At 38.3% G+C, this 26953-nt stretch overlaps 1 protein-coding gene across 1 annotated transcript in view; it reads left to right on the forward strand.

The window, feature by feature from the left end:
- Positions 1 to 987: 987 nt before the first annotated feature.
- Positions 988 to 26953, forward strand: part of RAB27B (RAB27B, member RAS oncogene family) — a 146415-nt gene continuing 120449 nt past the window's right edge. The window contains exons 1-2 of the mRNA XM_078435222.2: positions 988 to 1093; positions 1226 to 1300. The gene's annotated coding sequence lies outside the window, so the exon portion shown is untranslated. The remainder of the gene's footprint in view (positions 1094 to 1225; positions 1301 to 26953) is intronic.

Below are 26953 nucleotides of genomic sequence, written 5' to 3' on the forward strand. Positions count from 1 at the left end.
TTAGTTTAAGTGTTTGAATAGAATATGCTATTGAACATGGAGCTTTCGGGCCTTAGACACTTTTTACAAATGCTAAGAAAATATATCAAACTTTAAAAAGTCCCCTGCTTCTTTATTTTTGTTTCCTTTACATTTTAAATGTGCGCAGAGGATGGGCACATGGGTGGCTCCATTAGTTGAGCATCCAACTTCAGCTCAGGTGATGATCTCACAGTTCATGAGTTCGAGCCCCACGGCAGGCTCTGTGCTGACAGCTCACAGCCTGGAGCCTGCTTGGGATTCTGTGTCGTCCTCTTTCTCTGTCCCTCCCCCACTCATGCACACTTGCTTGCTCTCTCTCTCTCTCTCTCAGAAATAAATAAACATTAAAAAAAATTTTTTTTTTAATGTGCCAGAAGAACAGAATAAAGAGATGTGGCCAATATAGTATATGTGCACATAGGTGTCTTTTTTTTTTTTTATTTTTTTTTTATTTTTTTTTTAAATTTTTTTTTTTCAACGTTTTTTATTTATTTTTGGGACAGAGAGAGACAGAGCATGAATGGGGAGGGGCAGAGAGAGAGGGAGACACAGAATCGGAAGCAGGCTCCAGGCTCTGAGCCATCAGCCCAGAGCCCGACGCGGGGCTCGAACTCGCGGACCGCGAGATCATGACCTGAGCCGAAGTCAGCCGCTTAGCCAACTGAGCCACCCAGGCGCCCCAGGCTTTAAGATTTTCAAGAGCACTGTTTATTTAACAGACAACATGATCTGTAATCCTTTCTGGTTTCAACAGCAGTGTCTGGAAATATTGGCAGACCCCATTTGCTACTAATGACTTTTCCCAAACCCCACCTCCGCTGCCCTGATGCTTAACAAGCTGATGCCCCTGAAAGCCCTTGGTGAGACCCTCTAGCCAAATCGCAGGAAGCAGGGAAGCTCTTCAGGGTTACTTTGTGTGTAATAACCTGGAGCAGGCACTAGGACCGCCCCGACGCCGATCGGCAGCCGCGCTTCACAGCCTGTCAGAGGGACTGAGCCGCCTTCGCTGTTACACAAGAGAGCCGACAGCAGCAGTAGCTCAACATCCTTCCCCCTTCTGGCCCCTTGGAAGGTATTTACTTGCTGTTTATCATTCAGATTTTGTACACCGTCCGTGTGCCGTTAGTGTTCACTTAATCGGATGCTCTGGAAGGCTGCCCAGCACTCACTGGGTTACTATATTATTTTATGTTAATTTCCACAGCTGACGGAAGCAACAGTGCCATAAAGAAATGGGCTAGATATTTCCAGAGGCTGAAATCTGGAGACATTTGAAGGTGTAAGTACATTGGTCACAGATCTCTAACGTGCTGGCTGTGCTAGTTGCATCTCTTGACCTTCTTCTTCTTCACGGAAAGAGCTAATGTAAAATGCCATTTGCATATTTCATTCATGAAGGAAAAGCACCAAGACAGTGACAGAAACCACTAATGATGGCCCTGTAGCTCCAGTTTGGAGTGGCTGTGGTTCCCTCTCCCAGCCTGTGGGTTTGCAAGAGGAGAAGCTGGATTTGCAACAGAGTTTTGATGGGGAAAAGATTTTGCTGGGGGTGGGGGGGGTGGGGGGCTGCAGACTGCTTGCTGGCTTTCTGCTTTCTGTTTTCAAAGCTCAAAGGTTGTCCTTTCTGATCATTGCCGTGGTGCAGTGTAGGAGTCTTTTCATGCTTTCTTTATTTCTGCATTCCGAATACTCCTCCTAGATGTGGGCTACCAGAAAGCTGTTACACCATTCTGCACCTCTCAGTGCAAAGCCATTGAGGAGAAATTGAGTTTGCTTTCTTTTGACCACACTCCACTCGATACTACAATTAGCGGGTTACATGCAGAAACGTTTAAAAACTTAATCATCTAAAGTTCCCTTTCCTGTTCAACAATAAATCTGGTTATGTGTGATAAGGGAGTAGTTTGCTACTGGAAAACCCAAATGAAGGTAACCCCACAGAGAAAATTGGACATTCTCTGTAAGTATTACAAATCAACCGCAAATGCTTTCGCTGGGACTTGATGCCAATTTCATGCATTAAAAGCTCTTTACAGGGGCGCCTGGGTGGCTCAGTCGGTTAAACGCCCGACTTCCGCTCAGGTCACGATCTCGCGGTCCGTGAGTTCGAGCCCCGCGTCAGGCTCTGGGCTGATGGCTCGGAGCCTGGAGCCTGCTTCGGATTCTGTGTCTCCCTCTCTCTCTGCCCCTCCCCCGTTCATGCTCTGTCTCTGTCTCAAAAATAAATAAAACGTTAAAAAAGAAAATTAAAAAAAAAAAAAAGCTTTTTACAAACTTTAAAGCCTTGTCAAATTGTTAGGTTAGATTATTTCCTTAGAAGTCAGATCAGATTTAGGTGTCTTATACCAATACGAAATACATAAACGTATTTATAAATGAATACAATGTTGAGTCATATTAATGGTTAATTGATGGGAAATTTTAAGATAAACAATGGCATTAAACTTATTTCGGGAAAGAAAATATTAAACTGAGACTCAAAGCAAGGCATCAACATTGAAAATGTGACTTTAATGTAAAGTATTTTTTAAAGTATTTAAATATACTTTTAATAGTTCAAAAATTATTTTTTTAAAGTACTTATCTTTGATATATTGAAATACCATAAATGAGATTTAGAATTGTTTAGGTATTAAGCTTTTGTAAGTATACCTATATTTCTCCTAAAACTATTCAGTATAAAAAAAGCAGAGGATATGAGGGATGGAGGGATTAAGTCTTATTTTACTGTTCTATACTTTTTTATATTTGAACATTCTGATTGAATGTTTACTATATAAATACTACCTATATTTTTAATGTAACAGAAATTATAAATTGTTGTAATAATTAATATGTAATATCCTTAAATGCCAATGAATATAATCATGTAAAAATAACATGCTAATATTGCTCTATAATATTTCTTTTTTTATTTTTTTATAAATTTTTTTAATGTTTATTTATTTTTGAGAGAGAGAGAGAATGAGAGGCAGAGGGGGCAGAGAGAGAAGGAGACACAGAATCCGAAGCAGGCTCTAGGCTCTGAGCTGTCAGCACAGAGCCCGACATGGGGCTCGAACTCACAGAGTGCAAGATCATGACCTGAGCCGAAGTCAGAGGCTTAACTGACTGAGCTACCCAGGCGCCCCTGCTCTATAATATTTCTTAAACAGGGAATATCTTTTTTGAAAGCAATGCCTCGCTTATGGAGAAAGTTGGGGAAATAAGAATGGGGGCAGTAATAGATTTCCAAAATTTTGTGAAGCAAAAGAAATGTTTTGCATTTATTTTTAGTTCGTATAACAATATACTACATAACTCCATGAGCTTTATGTTAATAAATTTTCTCCCTTTCTCTTTTAAAAAAGTGTTTCTATATTCTCAGTCTGGGAAGATGACTCAATTCTTTCCAATTAAAACAACTTTGAGAATTCTTGCCCAGCATGTGATTTGTAGCCTTAAACTTTAGTTTTATGTCATATTCATCAGACACGCCTTACCATAAATAATCTAATTATATATGGGGTCTAAAGATTGATTGAATTCAATGATGAGAGGGGGAAAAAAGCCCCGAGAATATAGATCTTATTCAGAATTTGATACTCTTTTCAGAACACGAACTTTGTTGCTGAATTTGAGTCCTGAAATTAAGTGTACCAGCTAGGCCTAACTGAGTCTAAGACCTAACCTAACTTGGCACAATGTTCGGCCAAAGTCCAGAATTGCTGGCAAACATGTGGGACTTAAGCCGCAGAATCCAGTGCAAAGCTAAAACTAATTTGTTAAAGTGTGAAAGTAGTGATTATCTGGTGATTTTTATCCCTGAGGATAATCTGTTCAGGCCTTGAAAAGTCTGACTACCCAGGAGATCCAGGTGAATATCAACATTATCTACATTTACTGGATAATGTTAAGGTAGACATTTCTAAAAGATTAATTTTAACATACAAGTTTTTATTTAAAAGAGGTTCAGCAAATAGCAAATCTGGTTACACTGATTTCACCCTCAGTAGTGCTTTTTTTCTCCTAAAGGACATAAAATAATCCAAAATAAGGATTCTCATGTGAATAGGGTACTTAGTAAGACATTTAAGAAAGAGATGAAAAAAAGATAGCTTTTAGATTATTAAACCACCCAGAAGGAGCTAACGTAATGGGAGAAGGGGAGCATCGGCAAAACTTGTGTCATTTCAGTTTACTTTTCTTTTGGTTTTCTGCTTTGAGTAAGAAAAGAAGGTCTCCTAGTAGAAGCCACAGAAAATGCAAAAAATGGTCAACACTGTGGGAAGCACTGAGTGTTTGTTGAAGGGATAAAGAAGCAGCAGAAAGAAATGACAGATAGTCCTTGATATGCCCTGAAAGGTGATTACAGTGCTAACAGGAATGTTTACAAACCTGTTGGCCACAGTGAATAGGAATTATGTGGAACTTGGGAATTTCCTTGAAATCTAATCATGATCTTTTTCTTACTAAATGAAAGGGCTAAAGTAAATGGAAGGAGAGTATGCTCGAAGCATGCTGTGTCCACATCATATGTGCCTGTATGAACCAGGAGGGACAACACATGTTTCGTTGGAGTTTGGCAAAAGGGAAAAGTTACTATCCATATCGTTTTGGGAATAAGCTTTTCTCAAAAGCAGAGGTTTTGTTTCCAAAACTGGTTTTACTTATAAAGAAATAAGTTTGTAGGTACAGCAGAAAGCTTTTAAATAGATGAGATTCAGCCTTTGGGTGTAAAAGACCAATTGGCAAAATGAAATGTGAGCCATGGATTACTGATAAGCAGTTTTATCCAAAACATTGTTTCAATTATCCCTCCTGGTTCACCCACCTATAGCTGATGTGAACAAAGGACACTCATACTCTCTTGCTTCCTTCCACATGCGTCTTTTATTTAATAGGGAGGAAGTTAAACCTTCTTCTTAAGGAAACTGTTGATAAATATTAATCTTGGGGTGCCTGGGTGGCTCAGTTTGGTTAAGCATCTGACTCTTGGTTTCAGCTCTGGTCACGATCTCAGGGTTCGTGAGTTCAAGCCCTGTGTCAGGCTTTGCGCTGTCAGTGTGGAGCCTGCTTAGGATTCTCCCTCCCCCTCCCCTGCTATCTTTCTCTCTCTCTGTGTCAAAATAAACTTAAAAACATATATTAATCATGATTCTACAGAATCATGTTTAAGTTGCAAATGAGCTTTGCCATTCATACTCTGGAATTAATATAAGATTTTATGGAACAGCATTTAATTTCTTTGGATTATCTTTATTTAATAGATATCTGTCAATTCCTCACTGTATGCCAGGTATGAAAGTGAGACCAGTAAATAAGATATGTCCCACCATTCATGGACTTCATCATTTTGTAGAGGGAAGTAGGTAACAAACATTATAAACCAAATACATTTTATTAAAATTCTCTTTAAATTGTTCTAACTTATTACAAATTAAACCAGAATATATCTAATAGGTACTAACTTGAAAATTGGAAGAGAGTAGTGATATGGGATGACTTGGTGGCTTTTTCAGATGTGGTTGTTTAGAAGACTCCCCTAAAAAGTGACAGATCATCAGGGGTCTGAGTGAGAGAGGCAGCCAACTAACGAGCAACAGTGTGCTGTTGCAGAAAGAGTGCAGACTTCATTAGGCAATTTAAATCCATTCTAGGTCATTCTTAAGTCTTTGAATCTTGAGCATTTTATCCCATTGATAAAACTTTACGGAGTTTTGAGAAAAATGAGGTAACATATGTTGAGCGTCCATGACAATATCTGGGACAAATTTAATTTCCATTATGACTTACAAGTGTTGTTGCAACTTTATGAACTCACTTCTTTGAATACATAGTCAAATAAACAAGTCTTAGACCATTTGTCACCCCTGTGTCTCTCCTGAAAGTCTTGTGGTGATTCTGTATCACACAGTTGTGGGAGGAAAGAGAACTACTCCCATAGACAGCAGAGAGAGCATAGTTCCCGAATCCTCTAAAGGCCGAGTTTCAATTAGGAGCTTTTATAGGTGCAGTTGTGGTACATTTTTTTTTTTTAATTTTTTTTTCAACGTTTTTTATTTATTTTTGGGACAGAGAGAGACAGAGCATGAACGGGGGAGGGGCAGAGAGAGAGGGAGACACAGAATCGGAAACAGGCTCCAGGCTCCGAGCCATCAGCCCAGAGCCTGACGCGGGGCTCGAACTCACGGACCGCGAGATCGTGACCTGGCTGAAGTCGGACGCTTAACCGACTGCGCCACCCAGGCGCCCAGTTGTGGTACATTTTTGATCGTTTCCTCAGAAACCACCAACACAGTGGTTGATTAATGGACGTGCTGTTCCTTCCGGGGAATGCTGGAGAGGACCAGCACCAAGGAGGTTGACACACAGCCCCTGACAGGACTGTACTTCCTGGCCTTGGCCTTCAAACACAGCTTCTGGAGAAGTTCAGTGAGGTGAACATGGCACTTTACAGTGCACACCACAGGGTGCTTGCTCAAGTTTAAGAAGTGAGCTCATTGATAAAGAAGGTAGTTTAGTAATACTTGGAGTGACTGACTCATGTCTAAACACCTTGGAGCTTTATCATTTCATCAGTGCACAGCTATAAAATATATACTTGCACTCAAACAGCCACATGTATTCCAAATGTGTGTGTGTGTGTGTGTGCGTGTGTATGTATATATTCCTACACATACATACTGGAACATATATATTTAGTGGAAAATTGTGGTGATTTTTCAGTATTTCCCCTCCATAGATATTGACAATACAACTAGGGATAGTAGCAAAATTGGTCAACAATATGTTCACCTAGTCCTTTCAAAGGAAAACCTTAATCCTGAGTGTTATCGGCTGGATGTAGCTGAAGCGACTTTATCATCAGACAGAATCCAAAATAGAAAACTAAACTAAACTAAACGCATATGCAAGAGGCTTGGATTGAAAAGAAGGGGAAGAAAGTCCCTGACATGTCAAGATTTGGTTTGGTTACATTCCTGATCTCATAGAAGGAGATAGAATCCTCTGGATTGGCTGCCACAGACAAATCTGCAAACTCAAGACTAAAATCTCTCCTTGTGCAGGACCAGTAAAAAAAGCAAAGGCCGTTTGCTGAGGGTGAAGAAACAAGTTGAGAGGGTCAGGACAGGAGGTAGAATTCAAGTTCATGAGATCTTGCACTGCTAATATTTAAATTTATCTGTAGCTCTGTCATGCTCCAATTGTGTGTCCTCGAAAATACAATTTTAATTGTTTAGGTCTTAGTTTCTTTATTGCAAATCTATTGAATTTTAGTAATAAATCAATACCACTAAATGAGGGAAGAAGGTAATACATAAATATCTAAAACGCAGATACTACATAAATATCTAACAAGCAGATAATTACTAAATTACATTTTAGAGCAGAAAGCATAATTAAAATTTAAAATGGGGTGCCTGGGTGACTCAGTCGGTTAAACATCTGACTCTTGGTTTTGGCTCAGGTCATGATCTCATGGTTCATGGGTTCAAGCCCCGCATTGGGCTCTGTGCTGACAGTATGGAGCCTGCTTGGGATTTTCAATCTCTCTCTGCCCATCCCCTGCTCTCTTTCTCAAAATAAATAAATAAACTTAAACAAACAAAAAATAAAAGGGTTGTTAACTAATGATTAAATGTACAATTCACCAGTAAGGTATATCTATCCTGAACCTATAAGCACCTAATGACAGAACCTAGAATAATATAAACAAAATATATAAAGCTAGGAGGAATTGATGGATCCACAATCATAGTAAGATTGTGACAAAATTCTCTCACATGCTGGGCAAAAGTTAATATGAATAGAAAATATCAGCAATACAATGTATAATTTCAATCTAAGAGACATATATGAAAACTGCAACCAATAAAGTTATTCTTTTTAACATACATAAACATTCTTTTTATGTATAAAAATTTACTATCACAAAATACAAAGCAAGTCTCAACAAATGACAAAGATCAATGTCATACAGTTAATGTCATTTCATCACAATTTAAAAAATGTTTTTGTTTTTGCACCAGAAACTTATACAGTTTAATTTAGCCATATATAATACAACAAATAATATAATTCAGACTTGAAAATGTAGAAAATAATGTCCAGATTTAAAAATAGCTATTAGGGGCGCCTGGGTGGCTCAGTCGGTTAAGCGTCCGACTTCGGCTCAGGTCGTGATCTCACGGTCCGTGAGTTCGAGCCCCACGTTGGGCTCTGTGCTGACAGCTCGGAGCCTGGAGCCTGCTTTGGATTCTGTGTCTTCCTCTCTCTCTGACCCTCCCCCGTTCATGCTCTGTCTCTCTCTGTCTCAAAAATAAATAAACATTAAAAAAATAGCTATTAAATCTCATTTGACCTCATTAAAAAATTTCACTTTTATTCACGCATCTCATTGAGATTATTTCTAATTAGGCACATTTAAAAATTTTTACCTTAGGGTACTGTGTAAGGGTTTAGATAAAATAACCAGATTTCTCTGGGCATCTGGGTGGCTTAAGCAGGTTAAGCATCTGACTCTTGATTTCAGCTCAGGTCCTGATCTCATGGTTTGTGAAATTGAGCCCTGCATTGGGCTCTGTGCTTTAGTACAGAGCTCGCATGGGGTTCTTTCTCTGCCAATCTCTCTCTCTCTCTCTCTCTCACACACACACACACACACACACACAAAAAATAAATAACAAATAAATATTTTAAAAAGACAGATTTCTGAACACTCTTAACATTTTCCTGTTCAACCACATCTGCATGATGACCAAATAAATGATTGGTTTAAAATAAATCCATAATGCTGATTCTAAGGCCAAATTTCTCCTGGGCCTACTCTGATAACTATCATGTCCTATAGGTAAATCCTCATTTTCAAGGTTAGAATTAGCTCATAATTGGACTTTAGATGGTCTATATTGCAATAGCCTGTATTTTTTTAGTAGATAAAATATTCCAACCAAGACCATTAGTGATGAAATCCTAAAATGATTCAGCTGTCCCATGAATATTGCAGGTGTTATATTTTTACCTATGTTGTTTTAATTATTATCATGCCTTTCCCTTCTTTTACAAACTATGTTTTTAAAAGCCTTAAAATATAGCACTTTTTATGACCCTTAGATGACCATTCCGATGCCCTTTTGGAAAAGTTTCAGTTATTCACAATTTTCTACTTGTCTAAATTCAAATTAAATCAAAATTTCACTTGAGATTTATAGCAACTTCACACTCAGTATGAAAAGGGTGTGGAGACTTACTATCTGAACATTGCATATGCTCTCTGAAAAAGAATGACCCTATTTTATGCCTTGACAAGAAAAAACTCTAGGAAAGATATAAATCTTGTATCATTCTATGTGTATGTCAAAAGTTATCTATCTTAAGAACAAATAGCTCAATTAAAGAGCAATTGCTCCTGGCAAAGGGATCACTTGAATGGTGCTTTTTCATTTTGAATGGATCCCTTTCATTGTTACTGGAATAAAAAGCCTTAGTGTATTCCAGGTCTCTTTGAGTTCTTTTCAGAATGTTAAAATTTCTTTCTCTCAATAATATTCTGTCTCTATTGATGTATGAAAACTGTCAGTTTTAGAATATTTACAATGAAGTTTGGAAGGGACTTTCGAATTCCTTGTTCAGCCACCTCCCTTGTAGAGATGATGATCCTGAAGTTCCCAGTGTTCAGGTCATGTTGTGCCAGAGGTGGAAGGAACATCTTGTCTTATGATTTTCACCCTGGCTTTTTATATCAGCATATAGTTGTTAAAGTGTAATTTCAAAATGCAAAATCATTAACTCCCAGGCAAATATGAAATGAACGTGTGTAAAAAATTTTCTTTAATTCATTAATTAGTGAAAGATATCAGTAAGCAGGAATGAACAGTTTGAAAAGCACTTTAAGAAACTACATATGCATATGTAGGAAATTTTCAAAAGAAGGGTTAGGATATGATTGTGGAATTAATTTTAAAAAGGGTTTATCTTTGGGGTTATCTGTTCTATCAGGCAAAAATTGTTTGCATTTCTGCAGGATGAAAGCCTGCAAGTTAACAAGTAACTTCACTAAATCTGGGACTTTTAATCAATAGTAGACAATGAGATGAACTAAATATCTTCTCTTAGACATCCTTGGATGGTCTTTGTCCCCATGTGTTACTGAAAGTACTTTCTGCCCTGTTTTTGCCTTATTTTTGCAGTCTAGATCAGGGCTTGACCAACTAAGCCTGTGTCTCAAATCCAGCCCATCACCTGTTCTGTAAGTGAAGTCTTACGGGAGCACAGGTTTGACCTGATTGTTTCCACAGGTGCATAAATTAATCAGGTAAACTCTCTGGAGTTTGCAAATCTAGGATCTTACAGTATTGATTAGCTGCTACAACCACAAAATTTACGTCTGTCTGAAATTTTCATAGTCTCGAGTTGAACGTTTAAATTCTTTTAGTACCTCTCCTATCCTAAGTCTGGGAAACCAAGCCCCAAACACCTTCTCCACTAGATTTCACTTGCTTTACCTATGAATTTAGGTGAAATTTTTCCTTCCCTTCTAGAGATTCCTATCGTCATTTTGGAAGTAACCTTTGTACTACCTGAAAGGCAGGGACTTAGGTACTAGACCAATTTCCTAAAAGGGTTCTGTGGGCATCTACTCCATATATGTTCCTTATTGATGAAATGCCGTACTTTATGAAACCAGAAGTTTTCTCAGAAATGGCGCTCCAAGCATAGACTTGGTTGCAGCACAGATTTGTGCAGTTACATCCTGGTAAAAAATGTGGACACTGGTATTGATCCTATGCAAATAACCTATTGCCATGGAAAGTAAAGAGATGCAGTGAAATATTTGCTTTTGAATTCCTAGTGGGTAGGTGAGACTCAGATATCATGACATAAATTTAATAATCTAAGGTTAGGACTAGAGATAGTTTAAGAAGAAAGAGAAAGGGGTTCCTTATACATTTATTAAAAAATAGTTAAAATAATGCCAGCCATATTCCAGACAAATAACAATTAAATATTCCTCATGAACTCATTCCGTCCTGATGATAAATACTTGTTGCCCTGGACATAGGGGCCAGCATTCTGCTTTCATGTAATGTGTCTACCCCTGGACTACAGAGAGTTCAGCAAATCCCTGTCTCATTCCGCTGGTCCAGCCTGAAAGTTGTCCAAGCCTTGTTAGTTTAGAAGCTATCCCCAGGAGTCCGCTCTTTGGAGAGAACTTGGTGTGTCTGTTTGATAAGGCTCTGGGGCTGTACTTTGTTAAAAACACCAATTCTGGCCTACAGTTTACAGCAGAGCTCTCAAGCAGCATCAACAGAGAGCTGTTTGATGATAAAACTGGCTGTGGTTAATTTAGAACAATACCCAACGATGTCACAATTGAGGGGAGTGAAGTTTTCTAATAGGTTCTCATAATGGTTTAACCAATGTTTTCCCTGAGGGTAAGAACATATTATGGAAGGCATTGAAGAATCTCCAGGGCCTTCCCCAAAAGCCTCTAATTTCTGAAATATTTATATTAATTATCTTTTACTATGTAAATTAGCCTAAGGAAGTCTGAGCCTCTCCTGATTTTATAATTCTTCCCATGTAGCTCCTACAATAGTATTGAACTAATGAGTAACTATGGAGCCACCAAACCTAATTGTTTCTTGCATCTTTTCTCTCTCTGTCTCTCTCTTTTTTTTTTTTTAATAAAGTAAAATAGCAAATCTTTGTGATTTCTCAGGCGCTGTCTGAGAAATCTCAAAAATAATTTTATGGGGAGCCTGGGTGGCTCAGTCAGTTAAGGGTCCAGCTTCAGCTTAGGTCATGATCTTAAGGCTCGTGAGTTCAAGCTCTGTATCAGGCTCTGTGCTGACAGCTCAGAGCCTGGAGCCTGCTTTGGATTCTGTGTCTCCCTCTCTCTCTGCCCCTCCCCTGCTTGTGCTCTGTCTCTTTGTCTCTCTCTCAAAAATAAACATTAAAATTTTTTTTGAAAAATAATTTTATGAGTTAATTTTGAGGGCTATTGGGGGTCGCCTCCAAAAATGCTAAAGTCTGATTTTCAAATCATGACTCTCTGGTGAATATACAGTGCACATATGTAAACAATTTTCCATAACTTATTAATGAAGAAGGGAACTAGATGTTATGACTGCTACAGAGAAAATATGAGAAATATGTATATATAGGCAATTTAACAAAGATGTGTTTGGATAAGATCACAGATTTTAAAACTTCCTAATATCCAGCAGACCATAAATATTTAGAGATATTTGTCCCACTGGGCAAAATTTTTTTTGCATATTTAATGGAAAAATTCTACAAATTAACAAGTAATTTTACTCAAGCTGGGATTTTAATTAATAACAAAAAATGAGGCAGACTAAGTAGTATATTTATCTGGACCTGTGCTGTCTGGTAAGGTAGCCACTAGTTATTTAAATGTGGTTATTTAAACTTAAATTAATTAAAATTAAATACAACAAAACTTTAGTCTCTCAGTCACACTGCCCACTTTATACATGCTCAGTGGCTACACTTGCCCAGTGGCTACCATATTGGGCAACGCTTCCATCTTCGCAGAAAATTCTTCTGAATAGCGTTGTACCTACCTACACAATCCTCAGGTGGCCATTGACCCCGTACGATATTAAAGGTGTGTTGCCCACATTTTTGCCTCACTTCCAAGTGGCAGAGAATTATTCTGATAGTTTTAATTGTGATAGAATTTATAACCATCTAAGAGTTAAAATTAGTGAATGCCTACTATTTGAGTAGGCTTTACATGTATCATGATCATGCCCAAATGGAAAACTATATGAGTAAAGCAAATGATGCATGGTATATTTTGGTATTATTATTTTTAAAAAGGCTTTAGAGCAAGTGCAGTTTTTTAAAAGTATAACTACCAAAATATATTATGTATCATTTAGTTTACTCAAGTTGATTCAATCAACTCCCTTAAAAAACCATAGAAGTTGGGATATAGTGAGTGGTTTTGGTCAAACAGTAGTCTCAAAACAGAAAAGATGTGAGTCAGGGCAACCAGGGTATCTAAGGAAATTTCTATAGCTTTTTGCTTCACATAGAATTTCATTGTTCTGAGCTCAATTATGATAAATTGGAATTGAACATATTAATGTAAAAGTAACTTCCATGTTAAACAGAACCTATGTTTTATAATAACACTCAATAGTGCAGTGAGGAAATAGGACATGTATCAAATAGGATGCTATTTAAAAATTACGAGAATTAATTTTATAGTAGAGAACTACTTTATCTGGGATTTCTCATTAACAAAATGAAAGGATTATTTCCCTGGATTTACTTATTGCTTGTAAACTTCACCATTTATTAAACAAATAGCTCTGAGGTGCCTAGAATACAAACAAGTGAGAAGCAGTGTCTGCCCATATGGAGGGTGCAGACTGGAAAGGAAGGCAGAAAATAAACATATAACTAATTCATTACAAGTTTTATGAAAAAGTGCTTATGACAGGAATCCTTTCCTAGTCTGTTGGGATCTAAGCTGGGTGTGTTTAGGGCAGGATAGAGTCAAGAATGGCATCTCCAAGAAACTGGCATTTAAATAAGGATCTAAAAGGTATGTAGAGATTTCCTAGGTAAGGGAGGGTCATGGAGGGAGTGGGGTGGGAAACTTCGGAAAGGAAACATCATCCGTCATCCAGGAAGGAGGTCTTGACAAAGGAGGCACCACGAACGTTTGAGGTTTTGACTACATAATGCTTATACTTGAAAGAATTGTGTTTTAATGTTATCATTTCCTTTTTTTTGGCAAAAAGAAAGGGAGCATATTGGCACAGGGTACTTTCTTTTATCAAACAAATTATATAAGTGGACATAATCCTAGTGCCCAAGTTCTCATTCAGAATTGCCAAACATGTTTCTGTAGAAGAAAGTTGCCCATATAGTTACCCTGAATTTCCACCAAGGTCTGAAATGGAAGAGGTCAATTTCTAATATAATTTCCTAGTTCACCTTTTAATTTTCTGGTTCACCATTACCTCTCTGGGCTGTTAATGCAAACAAAGTTTCTTTCTTGTAAACAAGAGAAAAGACTTGGATGGGTTGACTGACTTCAGGCATAGTTGCAGGTACCTAAGTAATCAGAAAGAGAGGGTTACTCTCCTTGGCTGGGAAAATCACCACAGTTTTAATGCCCAAATGACCCAACCTTTATCTATAGTATCAACTGCAGATCATCTACATTCTGACATTAATGACATTAAATCTGACTGTAAAAATTTAGATTAGCTAATGAATAGAAGGATCAAAATTTTATTTTTGAATGTTATCTGGTACTTTATCTTGGCATCATCTTTCACCCTTTCCACACCTCTCATGATGTATTTATCCTACCATTATAAATTTGTTTTGCTATATTTGATTTTCTTTCTAGAATCTGAACCTATAATAACGTCTTGTCTGCAACACTTAACATAAACTTGGCAAAGGGAAATGTTCCTTATGTGTTCATTGAGAGACTAAGCAAGTGAATACATGAATGATCCTAGATTTATGAATGTATCAAGAGAAAGAAAAGGACCTTAAATTACCTGGCTGAATCTCTTAAATAATTCTTTTTTCATTTTATATGGAAGTAACTTAATAATATCTAAGTTATTTGGCTAAATAATATTGATGAGGCAAGAAATTTTCAAAGATGAGGACATCAATATTATCAACAATATGTTGAACTTTTATTAAATGTTTCCTCTAAACAAATCAACCATTAAAAAAAGAACAGATATAATTGTTGCCTCCTAGGAATTTGAGATAAATTTAAAAAACAAGAATGTATGCTTAAAAATGCAATGACTAATACAGGAAATGTGTGCTAGGTACCAAATGGGTACAATAAAAAATAACAAATACCAGAATTGGGAAAGTAAACCACAAGGGTATTCTAAAACCCTGGTCATATAATAAACCACAAATGAAGGAAGATTTCCATGTAATACCAGATCCTTTCATCGTTCTTAGATGACTAAACATTGACTTCTAATTTTGTCCTTCTGTGTATATTTCTCAGATTTTTTTTTTTTTTTAGCTGACTGCCTTTGAGGACATTACTTATACTTTTCACATAAGAACAACTGGAAAGAAAAGAGTGAAATTAATATTGTTTTCTTTTTCTTTTATTTTGTTTTTTAAATTTTTTAATTTTTTTTAATTTTTTTTAATTTTATTTTTTATTTTTTAAAATGTACATCCAAATTAGTTAGCATACAGTGCAATACTGATTTCAGGAGTAGATTCCTTAGTGCCCCTTACTCATTTAGCTCATCCCCCCGCTCACAACCCCTCCAGTAACCCTCAGTTTGTTCTCCATATTTATGAGTCTCTTCTGTTTTGTCCCCCTTCCTGTTTTTATATTATTTTTGTTTCCCTTCCCTTATGTTCACCTGTTTTGTCTCTTAAAGTCCTCATATGAGTAAAGTCATATGATTTTTGTCTTTCTCTAATTTCACTTAGCATAATACCCTCCAGTTCCATCCACATAGTGGCAAATGGCAAGATTTCATTCTTTTTGATTGCCGAGGAATACTCCATTGTATATATATACCACATCTTCTTTATTCACTCATCCATTGATGGACATTTGGGCTCTTTCCATACTTTGGCTATTGTTGATAGTGCTGCTGTAAACATTGGGGTGCATGTGCCCCTTTGAAACAGCACACCTGTATCCCCTGGATAATGCCTAGTAGTGCAATTGCTGGGTTGTAGGGTAGTTCTATTTTTAGTTTTTTGAGGAACCTCCATACTGTTTTCCAGAGTGGCTGCACCAGCTTCCATTCCCACCAACAATGCAAGAGATCCTCTTTCTCCGCATCCTCGCCAACATCTGTTGTTGCCTGAGTTGTTAATGTTAGCCATTCTGACAGGTGTAAGCTGGTATCTCATTGTGGTTTTGATTTGTATTTCCCTGATGATGAGTGATGTTGAGCATTTTTTTTCATGTGTCAGCTGGCCATCTGGTTGTCTTCTTTGGAGAAGTGTCTATTCATGTCTTTTGCCTGTTTCTTCACCGGATTATTTGTTTTCTTGGTGTTGAGTTTGGTAAGTTCTTTATAGATTTTTGGATACTAACCCTTTATCTGATATGTCATTTACAAATATCTTCTCCCATTCTGTTGGTTGCCTTTTAGTTTTGCTGATTGTTTCCTTCGCTGTGCAGAAGCTTTTTATTTTGATGAGGTCCCAGTAGTTCATTTTTGCTTTTGTTTCCCTTGCCTCTGGAGACGTGTTGAGTAAGAAGTTGCTGTGGCCAAGATCAAAGAGGTTTTTGCCAGCTTTCTCCTTGAGGATTTTGATGGCTTCCTGTCTTACATTGAGGTCTTTCATCCATTTTGAGTTTATTTTTGTGTATGGTGTAAGAAAGTGGTCCAGGTTCATTCTTCTGCATGTCGCTGTCCAGTTTTCCCAGCACCACTTGCTGAAGAGACGGTCTTTATTCCATTGGATATTCTTTCCTGCTTTGTCAAAGATTAGTTGGCCATACGTTTGTGGGTCCATTTTTGGGTTTGTATTCCATTCCATTGATCTAAGTGTCTGTTCTTGTGCCAGTACCATACTGTCTTGATGATTACAGCTTTGTAGTATAGCTTGAAGTCTGGGATTGTGATGCTTCCTGCTTTGGTTTTCTTTTTCAAGATTGCTTTGGCTGTTCGGGGTCTTTTCTGTTTCCATACAAATTTTAGGATTGAAATTAATATTGTTGATCACTTACCATATCCCAGACATTAAAAGCAGATTTTACATAATGTATATATACCTTTTTATTTTTTTTATTTTTTATTTTATTTTAAAGAGAGAGCAAACTGGGGAAAGAGGCAGAGAGAGACAGAGAATCTTAAGGAAGCTCCATGCTCAGTGCAGAGCCTGAAGCGGGACTCGATCCCACGACCCTGGGATTATGACCTGAGCTGAAATCAAGAGTCAGACACTCAACCAACTGAGCCACCCAGGCGCCACATAATGTATATATACCTTAAATACTTTTTTTTTTTTAATTTTTTTTGATGTTTATTTATTTTTGAGACAGAGAGAGACAGAGCATGAATGGGGGAGGGGCAGAGAGAGAGGGAGACACAGAATCGGAAGCAGGCTCCAGGCTCTGAGCCATCAGCCCAGAGCCTGATGCGGGGCTCGAACTCACAGACCGTGAGATCGTGACCTGAGCTGAAGTCGGACGCTCAACCGACTGAGCCACCCAGGCGCCCCCCCTTAAATACTTTTTAAGAACATGAACATATTCACGAGATTTTTAAAAATTTATATCTGCTGTTAGAGGGACAAATCTTGATCTGAATCAGAATATTTTTTCATTAAACAACCTTGTTGTGCCATACTCTGCACACAACAAACTGTGTACTCCTATATAATCATGGGTACAATCAAGATAGAGAATATTATCACCTCCAAAAAGTCCCTTGATGTCCCTTTGCAATAAACCCTAGCTTTAGGCTGCCTCCAATATGCTGTCACTGTAAATTTATTTGCCTTCTCTGGCATCACATGTAAATGGAATCATACAGTACGTACTATTTTGTGTATGGCTTCTTTCACTCAGTGTAATGTTTCTGATATTCACCCATGACCTTGCATGTATCGGTAGTTCAAGATTTTATTTTAAAAATTTGAGTAGTATTCTACTTTATGGATACACTACAACTTGTTTATCCATTCTCCTACTGATAGACAGTTAGTTTTCCATTTCTTTGGTTGCTAAGAATAAGGTTGCTTTGAACCTTGATTTTTCAAGTCTTTGTGCAGAGGTATGTTTTTATTTCTCTTGGTGAATACCTAAGAGTGGAATCGTTGAGCTATGCAAGTGTACATTTAGCTTTGTAAGAAGGTGCCAAATAGTTTTCCAAAGTATTTTCTGCTTAATACTCTCCCCAGAAGAAATACAGGAGAGTTCTAATCTCTCCAGATTCTCACCTGCACCCGATATTGTTAGTGTTTTTAAGTTTGTTTCTTCCAGTGGGTGTGTAGTGGGATCTCATTATGATTTTAATTTTCATTTCTCCCAATAGACTAACGGTTTGAGCATCTTTATGTGGGCTTATTACACATGCGTGTATCTTTTGAGAGGTTCAAATCTTTTGCCCACTTTTGTATTGAGTTACTTCTCATAGAATTGTGAAAGTTCTCTATATATTCTGGATACAAATCCTTGGTAAGATACTTGTATTACAAATATGTTCTCTCATTTGACAACTTGTCTTTTTTCTTAAAGCCTTTATTTTTTTAGAACAGTTTAAAATTGAGAAGAAGGTACAGAGATTTCCCATATAGCCCATGCCCTGACACATGCACAGCCTCCCCCAGGAGTGTCATCCGCCTCCAAATTAGTACGTTTGTTACAATTGATGCACCTACACTGACACATCATAATCACCCAAAGTCCCTAATTTACCTTAGGGTTTGCTCTCGGCGTGTACATTCTGTGGGCTTGGACAAATGTATAATGACATGTACCCACCACTATGGTTTCATACACAGTATTTGCCCTAAAATTCTCTGTGCTTTATCTATTCATCCCTCCCTCCTCACTCCAACCCCTGATATTTTTACTTTCTGCATAGTATCATCTTTTCCAGAATGTCATACAGTTGGAATAAAATAGTCTGTAGACTTTTCAGATTGGCTTCTTTCACTTAGTAAAATGCATTTAAGTTTCCTCCATGTCTTTCCATCGCTTGATAGCTCTTTTTTAAAAAAAATATTTTATTTATTTTTGGGAGACCACAAGTGGGGGAGGGGCAGAGAGAGGGAGACAGAGGATCTGAAGCAGGCTCTGCACTGACAGGTTGATGGCAGTGAGCCTGATATGGGGCTTGAACTCACGAACTGTGAAATCATGACCTGAGCTGAAGTTGGATGCTCAACCGAATGAGCCACCCAGGTGCCCCGATAGCTCTTTTTTTTTTAAGTGAATAGTGTTGCATTTTCTGGATGTGGCCACAGTTTATTTATCTATTCATCTACTTGAAGGACATCTTGATTGCTTCCAGGTTTTAGCCATTATGAAGAAAGCTCCTATAAACATCCTTGTGCAGTTTTTGTGTGAACATAAAGTTTCAGTTCACAGGCATAAATACCAAGGACTACGATTGCTCAATTGTATAGAGAGAATGTGTTTAGTTTCTTTTTCATTTTTATAAGTTACTGAGAGCAATAGGCTTTGCTTTTGATATAGTCCCATTTACCTTTTGTTAGTTTGTAACCTTGAGGGTTCCCGGGTAAAATCTGAAGCCGGCTCCTGCACACAGAGGGCAATGAGACCGCAGGCGGGCCACTCCAGGTTTCTACAAGCGAGGGAACTTATACATGAGGCTTGTCTTAAAACAAGTAGATGTCCGCACCCACCTGCCAGAATACTAGAAGTTTCCATCGAGGTCTTAACTGTGTTCAGTCATGTCTAGAGAGTTTTCAACAACATGTTGCTCTCGCAAGGTGGCCTCCTTGAAACTGGCTTCTAGTGTGAGAATGGCAGATAGAACATACGTTCCCAGGACAGGGGAGGCGGTGAGGAGCCTCCAATTGCCTGGGTTCAGCTCTTGGGTCAACCAGTGGTCACATCCTCTTGATGACCATCTCCAACTTCTCTAACACTTCTTTTTTGTCTTTTATGGTTTCTGCATGGCCTGGTGACAAGTTCATGTGACTGAAGGAAGCATTCATCCCATGGCTCATATTATTAAAGTTCCATTACTTGATTGATTCTACAGAAGGCACTATTACTGAGGATCTTTATAAGAGTGATTTTATCTTATGCTTTTTATTAACTAGTCCCCTGAATAATGAAATGATTCATAGACATTGATGTCTAAATAGAAAGAATTATAGAGCCTCAGGGTTGGGCAGGAAATGATAAGACATTCTTTCCATCCATTGGATAAACATTCTAACAGATCATTTTTCTAACGCACATTTCCAGAACCTATTCTCATTATAGGCAGCAATGTAGCATAACTCATCTGGATGTTAAACAGGAAAGGAAAAAGAAACTTGTTTAATTTTTTATCTATAAGATGCCTGCCTGAATTTTCTCAGCTTAGCAGTCAAACATCTCCGGTCAATGTATTGCTTACTTTTTTTTGTTTGATCATTTTTAAAAAATGTTTATTTTGAGAGAGAGAGAGAGAGAGAGAGAGTGAGTGGGTGGTGGCAGAGAGAGAGGGAGACACAGAATCTGAATCAGGGTCCAGGCTCTGATCTGTCAGCACTGAGCCCGATGTGGGGCTCGAACTCATGAACTGCGAGATCATGGCCTGAGCCGAAGTCGGAACCTTAACTGACTGAGCCACCCAGGTGCCCTGAATCACTTACTTTCCATGCCTTGGGAGTGGCTAAAAAGATGCTATGGACAGAGTGAGAGCTTTCTAATCAGGCAGAACTAGGCACATACGCTGATTTAGCAATGTGGGCAAGTCACTTAAATGTCCCTGGCCACATCTTACCTCATCTGTAAAGTGTAAAGGTTAGGACATATACACCAGAACATATGCCTTTCACTAAATGGTAATTTAAAAAAAAATGATTAGTGATAGAGATGATGAAATGCAGAGAGAGAAATTTTATTTCTGGTGCAGTTTTATTAATAGAAGAAAGAGAACTGAGAAATTCAGCAAGAAAAAAAGTGATAAGATTAAAACTTGGACTTTATTTTCCATAAATCCTACCTAGGGTTTTGGTCACGATAATTATCTAATTGTGGTCTACTTTCTTAAGAAGCATGTCCTTGGAAGTAATGGATATTGAATAATATCCTTGGCATACAAAACCAAAGAACCAAGTGCTATTATAATTATTTTCAAAGATAAAACAAATATTAAGGGAGGCTCTATCTCCCTATGGCACCTTGTTTTGAATAAGTAATAAATTTTCATGGTTCAAAACTCAAAAAATAAAGCTACACCAAGAAGACTCACCTACCTTACCCTCCTCACCTGTCAAATTCCCCATACTTCTGCTCCCTAAAGCTAACTGATTCTATTACCTTCTCAGTATTTCTCTGTGCCAATTCAGACAAATATAAATGTAAAGTCTTTTTTCCCTTTTTGTTACACAAAAGTTTATATACTACATGCACTGCTGTCCATCTGGCGCGCATATATATATATATATATATATATATATATATATATATATATACACATATATACACATACATACACACACACACACACACACACACACACATATATGGCTGGCATTCTGCATAGCAGCTTAGCATGGAGCCTTATGAATTAGCATATCACCTCTACAGAGTGGCCATGCTAACCTTCTATGCAGAATGCCAGCCTTAGTGAATACGCTGAAGCAAGCCCTTTTGCTAAATTAAAAAGTGACCCACCTCTCAGCCTTGATGGCTTGGTTCTCCTCTTGCCTACAGGCAGAAGGTGGCAGTTGGTAAGGACTCAAGGCCTCTATAAATTTTGAAGACATATTCTAGCGTTTTTAACCACTCATGAAAATCAGCTCCGGGTATTCTGACATTTTTCCTTCTGGCAAAATCAGTCTTGAGGGACTGATTTAAGCCTGAAGGTTTGTGATACAAATAAAGGTATGTTGCAACATCAAAGGTCATGCAGCTTTTCATTGAAGAGTGAATGTTTTCACATGTAAAGCTTAAAAGGACAAAGGGATCTAAAGCAGTCTTATTTTCTGAGTAGGGCAAATGACCCAGGAAGAAACCTTTGTAAGGCAATTGCTTATAAAGGTGACTTAATTGTCACCCTGGAGGAAACTATAAACTTGGAACACTACCTCCCAAGAAAGAACAGGAGAGGCCCTTCTCTGAGTCATAATGGTGGGTGGAGCACAGTGTTGGAGTCTCTGTCATGAAAGCAGTTTATCTTGTAGCTAAAATTTCTGGATGTAGTTTCATCTTTCTGAGTTTATAAGCATCCCAGCTTGTTTTCTTTAAAACTAAAAGAACATGTATAGAGTTATCTGAATTTATAAGAATGGAAGGCAGGAAGACATTAGGGTCAATCAAATATACAAATATTAAAAAGTATAAAGTCACTTAAATTGTTCATAATTTATTCGCTAAGAATTCACTTGCTATTTCTGCAAAAGAGGCACCTTCATTTCTGTGTTTTGCTACTGCTAATAATCAAGTGTATTTGCATTTTCTGAGTACAAAGCAAGTAATTCGGAGAACAGGTGTCCTGAAGACAGCTGAGTGGTAGGTGGAAGCCAATCTGGCTTGCCCATTTTCTGTGTTTCTAGACTGAGAGAGAGAACACAGCTAGTCCTGGAGTCAAGCCAAAGGAGGAGACTGACAACTTGAATATCAAGGCCAAAGGCTCCAGTTGTATAACATTCTGGTTTCCTCTGCAGATGGTGGCCATATCCCAGGACATCAATGGTAGGTCTCATCTCAAAAATGTGCAAGACCACCCTATAAATTTTGCATCCATGCCAAATCAAATTGTGGGAACAAGATTTCACAGGATGTTCAAACCCTGCACTACTTTTGGAAGCCTGTGAGAACGGGCTATCCTCGAAAGAGCATCTCCCAATATGGGAAGGGATTCTCAGCAATCTAGACAGAAGCAGAGAAACAGAGTAATTTTCCTTCCAGGCCCTATATAACATAATTTTAAGTATGCAAAGACATCAAACTTATTTTCGATGCCAGTTATGGCACATCTGACCCTTAGTTCTACATTATTACCACATGGCATATCACTCAAGCATTGTGCTATTTAGCTTTCATATGCTATAGTTTTCAACATTTTATATCCTCTTAACATAACTGAATTGTAAGCTTTTTGGTTTTTTTAGAAGAGGTATCCCATTATTTATTCAGTAGATATTTATTGAGTGCCTACTATGGACCAGATGCTCTATTAGGGACTGGTGATAGAATCCCTGTTATCCTGGAGTTCTGGATAGAACACCAAAAATATACAAATGCATCTATGGTATGTTGAATGGGGATAATTAAGGAAGACCAAGGGCTGAGACAGCCTGGGCTGATTTAGATCGAGTGGTGACAGAAGGAAACTCTGACCACATGGACCTCAGGCAGAGACTTGAGTTCAATGGTTCAATGAGCCACACAGCTAACAAATGCAGAAAAGAGCATATAAAGCAGAAGAATTGTAACTGGTAGATGGTAGGTGCCCTGGCCCTTGCATGGGACTGTGTTTGCCATGTTCAAGAAGAGCAAGGAGGTAACTATAGCTAGAAAAAAGAGAGGGGGGGATAATAGGAGGTGAGATCAGATACACAAGAGAGCCATAGTGGACAGCATGAATAATCTTATGGAACTCTGGTCTTTATGCCCAGGAAGATGGGAAGTCATTAGGGGAGGTGGTGAGGGCAAAGGATTAAGAGGAGAAGCAGGGACACCAATTCCAAGACTGTCAAAATAGTCCAGATAAGAGATTCCAGACAAGAGATTATAGTGGTTAAAATCAGTAGCTGGAGGAGTAACTTCAACCTAATTGATATGGTAAACATCTCTTGAGAGAATTTGTGCCAAGAAGTGTGCCTGAGTCTATGCTTTTAACCATTGTACTGCCTCTCTTAAAACAGTGAATGTGTGTTATGTTAATGAAATAGATTGATTTCATTCAGTTGAAGGGTTTTGAGCCATGGATACATGTACATCTTTTTGCAGCTCATATTGGACCCAGACAGGAAGATCAGTAGATATGGATCTTTAATATTCCTTTTCCTACCTCATTTCAGGGAAAAGTTTTTAGTTATTTTTATTTCAAAATGTGGTAAAGAAATCATCTAAGAGAAGATTTAAAAAACCCACTTTTTCCTTTACGATTTGAGCTCTACTGATAATATTAGAGTCATGAGGCGTAGATCCTAGGTGACTCTGTATCTCATCACCAGCAATCTAGACTTATTACTTATCTCCTTTTACTGGAAGATGTATAGAATGTCAGGGCCCATGTCCTCTGATGAAACATAATACTTCAAAAGGAGTCATTAGAACCATTCATTCAGTCGGTTTGCAAATATTTATTGAGACACAGCAGTGAGTTGACCACCATGCTGGTGAACACAGCTACAAAGATGGATACTGCCGTCGGCTTGGTGCCATGGCACATACGCTACCACTGTACAGAAGGATGGTGGTGCACGGTCCACAGGATGCGTATGTGCAGAATGCTACGGGAGCATAGCGAGGGGAGGTATCTCACTGTATGTGGGAAACGCGTGTCAGAAGATGTTGATGTATGAAATGAAGCTATAAGGAGATTGTTAGGTGGATGAGGAAGTCCGTTGACTAATTTTTGTCTTGGAGAAGAGTGAAATTAGTAGGGCCCATTCTAAAAAAAAAAATATAGTCCCCAACTAGGGGAAAACTTAAAGAAATATTACACCCTGGTTATTAGGTGGCAAGAATAACGTTTATTTAGGTCCCAAGTATTAAGAATTTTTAAATTTTTTAAAATATTTATTTGTTAGAAAGAGAGAGAGCACAAGTGGGGGAGACGGACAGAGAGAGAGAGAGAGAGAGAGAGAGAGAGAGAGAGAGGGAAACAGGGAGAGAGAATCCTAAGCAGGCTCCACACTCAACACAGAGCCTGACCAGGGCTCAATTTCAGGACCGTGGGATCTTTACCTGAGCTGAAATCAAGAGTCGACACTTAACCAACTGAGCCACCCAGGCGCACCGTATGTAGTTAATACCCTAACATTCTTAGTTTGGGGAGGCATTCTAACTTGCAATGAAGACAGAGGGGACTGGAGAAATCAGACTTGAGTGTAAACTTTTGTTCTCTCACCGACCTGCTAGCCTTGCTTATATTAATTAGCCTTTCTTTTGACATCTGAACAACTGAGAATAACAATACCATCATCACAGGGTTATAGTGAAAGAGAAGTTAGTATATGTAAAACACTTAGCAAAATGGGTAACATATGTTGTTTACTGCATAACAGTTACTATTATACTCAATCCCCAATTTGTTTTTTGTACGTCTCTATGTCCATGATGGTTTTGTTCCAGGTAACTTATTCTCAATGTTATAAAATAAACCAACCCTTATCTAAGAATCCTGGCTTGGAGGACAGGAGGAAAATGGCTTCCTAATAGCAAAGGGAAACAGTACAGAGATTCAGTGTTTACCTAGGAGTAAAATAAAATCAGTTTCTCCTTGAGCTGCCCACTTCTCAGGTCCCCATGGAGATGAGAAATGTGTGTCTGCTTCATATTCCCATGTTACATTCTATCAGACCAGTCGAGACAGAATTTTCATGTTTGGCTATGGTGTTCCCAACCTACTTCCTATTTCATAGCACCCACCTCTCCACAATCACAAATCCTTTAAGCCTCAAGCTACGCCTGAGTTGACTCTATTTTTACTTGTAAGAGGGAGACTGCACCCTGTGGATTTGTTTTTCTAATACCAATGACCAAGGTTTGCTAGCCCAATGTCTCTCGGTCTTCTTATTACCTTATAAACAAATACAAATTAATATAATACAGGTAGTTAATATTCATGACTTCTTCCTTCCAGGTAATATAGTTAAAAGCAGTAAAAAGCTTTTCTAAAAATGTTTATTTATTTATTTGGAGAGAGAGAGAGGGGAAGAGGCAGAGAGAGGGGGTGGAGAGAGAATCCTAAGTGCTGAAGGCACAGAACCCAATGTGGGGCTCGATCCCACAAACTCTAAGATCATGCATGACCTTAGCCAAAATCAAGAGTCAGATGCTTAACCGACTGAGCCACCCAGGTGCTCCCAGCAAAAGCCTTTTAATACATAGATTTCAGTTTTAGTCTTAAATATAGAGTAAAAATAAAATAAAATAAAATCCTTATCAAAATGGATAAGGCCAATGCCATGTTGCCATGAATGTGAACTATGTACTGAGAATGATAGCTTGTGGTGCTTTATAGATGACCACAATGGATGACGCAGTCTAAAGAATGTAGGAGGATTTTTAAACAAAACTGAATGACAGTTCTTGGTGTTTCAGTGTGTGTGTGTAGTGTGTATGCATATACACCCATGTATGAGTTCATTTAAGTTCTTTTTGCTTCCCACACCCTGCCTACCAAATAATTGTGACATTCCAAAATAATGCATGGATTTCATAGCCAATGCTAGTTATTAGTTGTGAAATTAGAATTTCCAGCTTGACTATTTTATATTCTCTTTATTAAGACTTTGTCAGTGGTTGACCTTATCCTCTTTAAAGTCATAATGTATTACATCCACAAAATCGTCTCTGTTCTCATAAGGATTAACATATTTTCTGTGAGGCTGGCTCTGAGGGTAAGTCTTTTGCGTGCTCTCTGGAAACGTCAGAGGAACCGTGTGGGAATCCAATGGATTCTGGGGAATCTGGATTCTCCCAGAACTTCCTGGCAGTTCTCACGTCTGTGTCTCAACACACGTTGAGATTCACTATGTGGAATGTCACAAGTAGTTTCATGTTAGTAAAATGCAAAAGTTCCCAAACGCATTACCTAATGTAAGCAGATTGAAGGCTCTTGCTAAAATAATGTGGTTCTTTTCAGTGGGAGGAAAGGGGCTGTAGGTACAGACATTTGGTAAATGATTTGGAACAGATATTTCTAGACTCCAGCATGCCTCTGAATCTTCTGGGAAGATGAGTCAAATTCAGACTCCTGGGCCCTCCTTCCGAATTATCTAATGTCACAGGTCCGGGTTGAGGCACGAATTAGCATCTTTAACAAGCAGTCCAGGTGAATCTGACATTGGTGGGTAGAGATGACATTTTCACAAACAGCAGCTAGACTTCACCAAAGGCAGTCAATTTCAAACAGATCTCATGACCTTCTTCCAGCCTGCGTGCCTTGTCCTAGCTCACAGTCTAAGACTTGCTGGTATGTTCTCAGTCACCAGGGTTTCCCGCTCACAGACCCTAACTTCCTATGACAGGTGCTGACAGCTGCCAATTCCTAATATGAGTCACCCTCCTCCTCCAATCCAC

This window comes from Panthera onca, chromosome D3 (genome assembly GCF_046562875.1).
Source record: "Panthera onca isolate mPanOnc1 chromosome D3, mPanOnc1 haplotype 2, whole genome shotgun sequence".
Lineage (NCBI taxonomy): Eukaryota > Metazoa > Chordata > Mammalia > Carnivora > Felidae > Panthera > Panthera onca.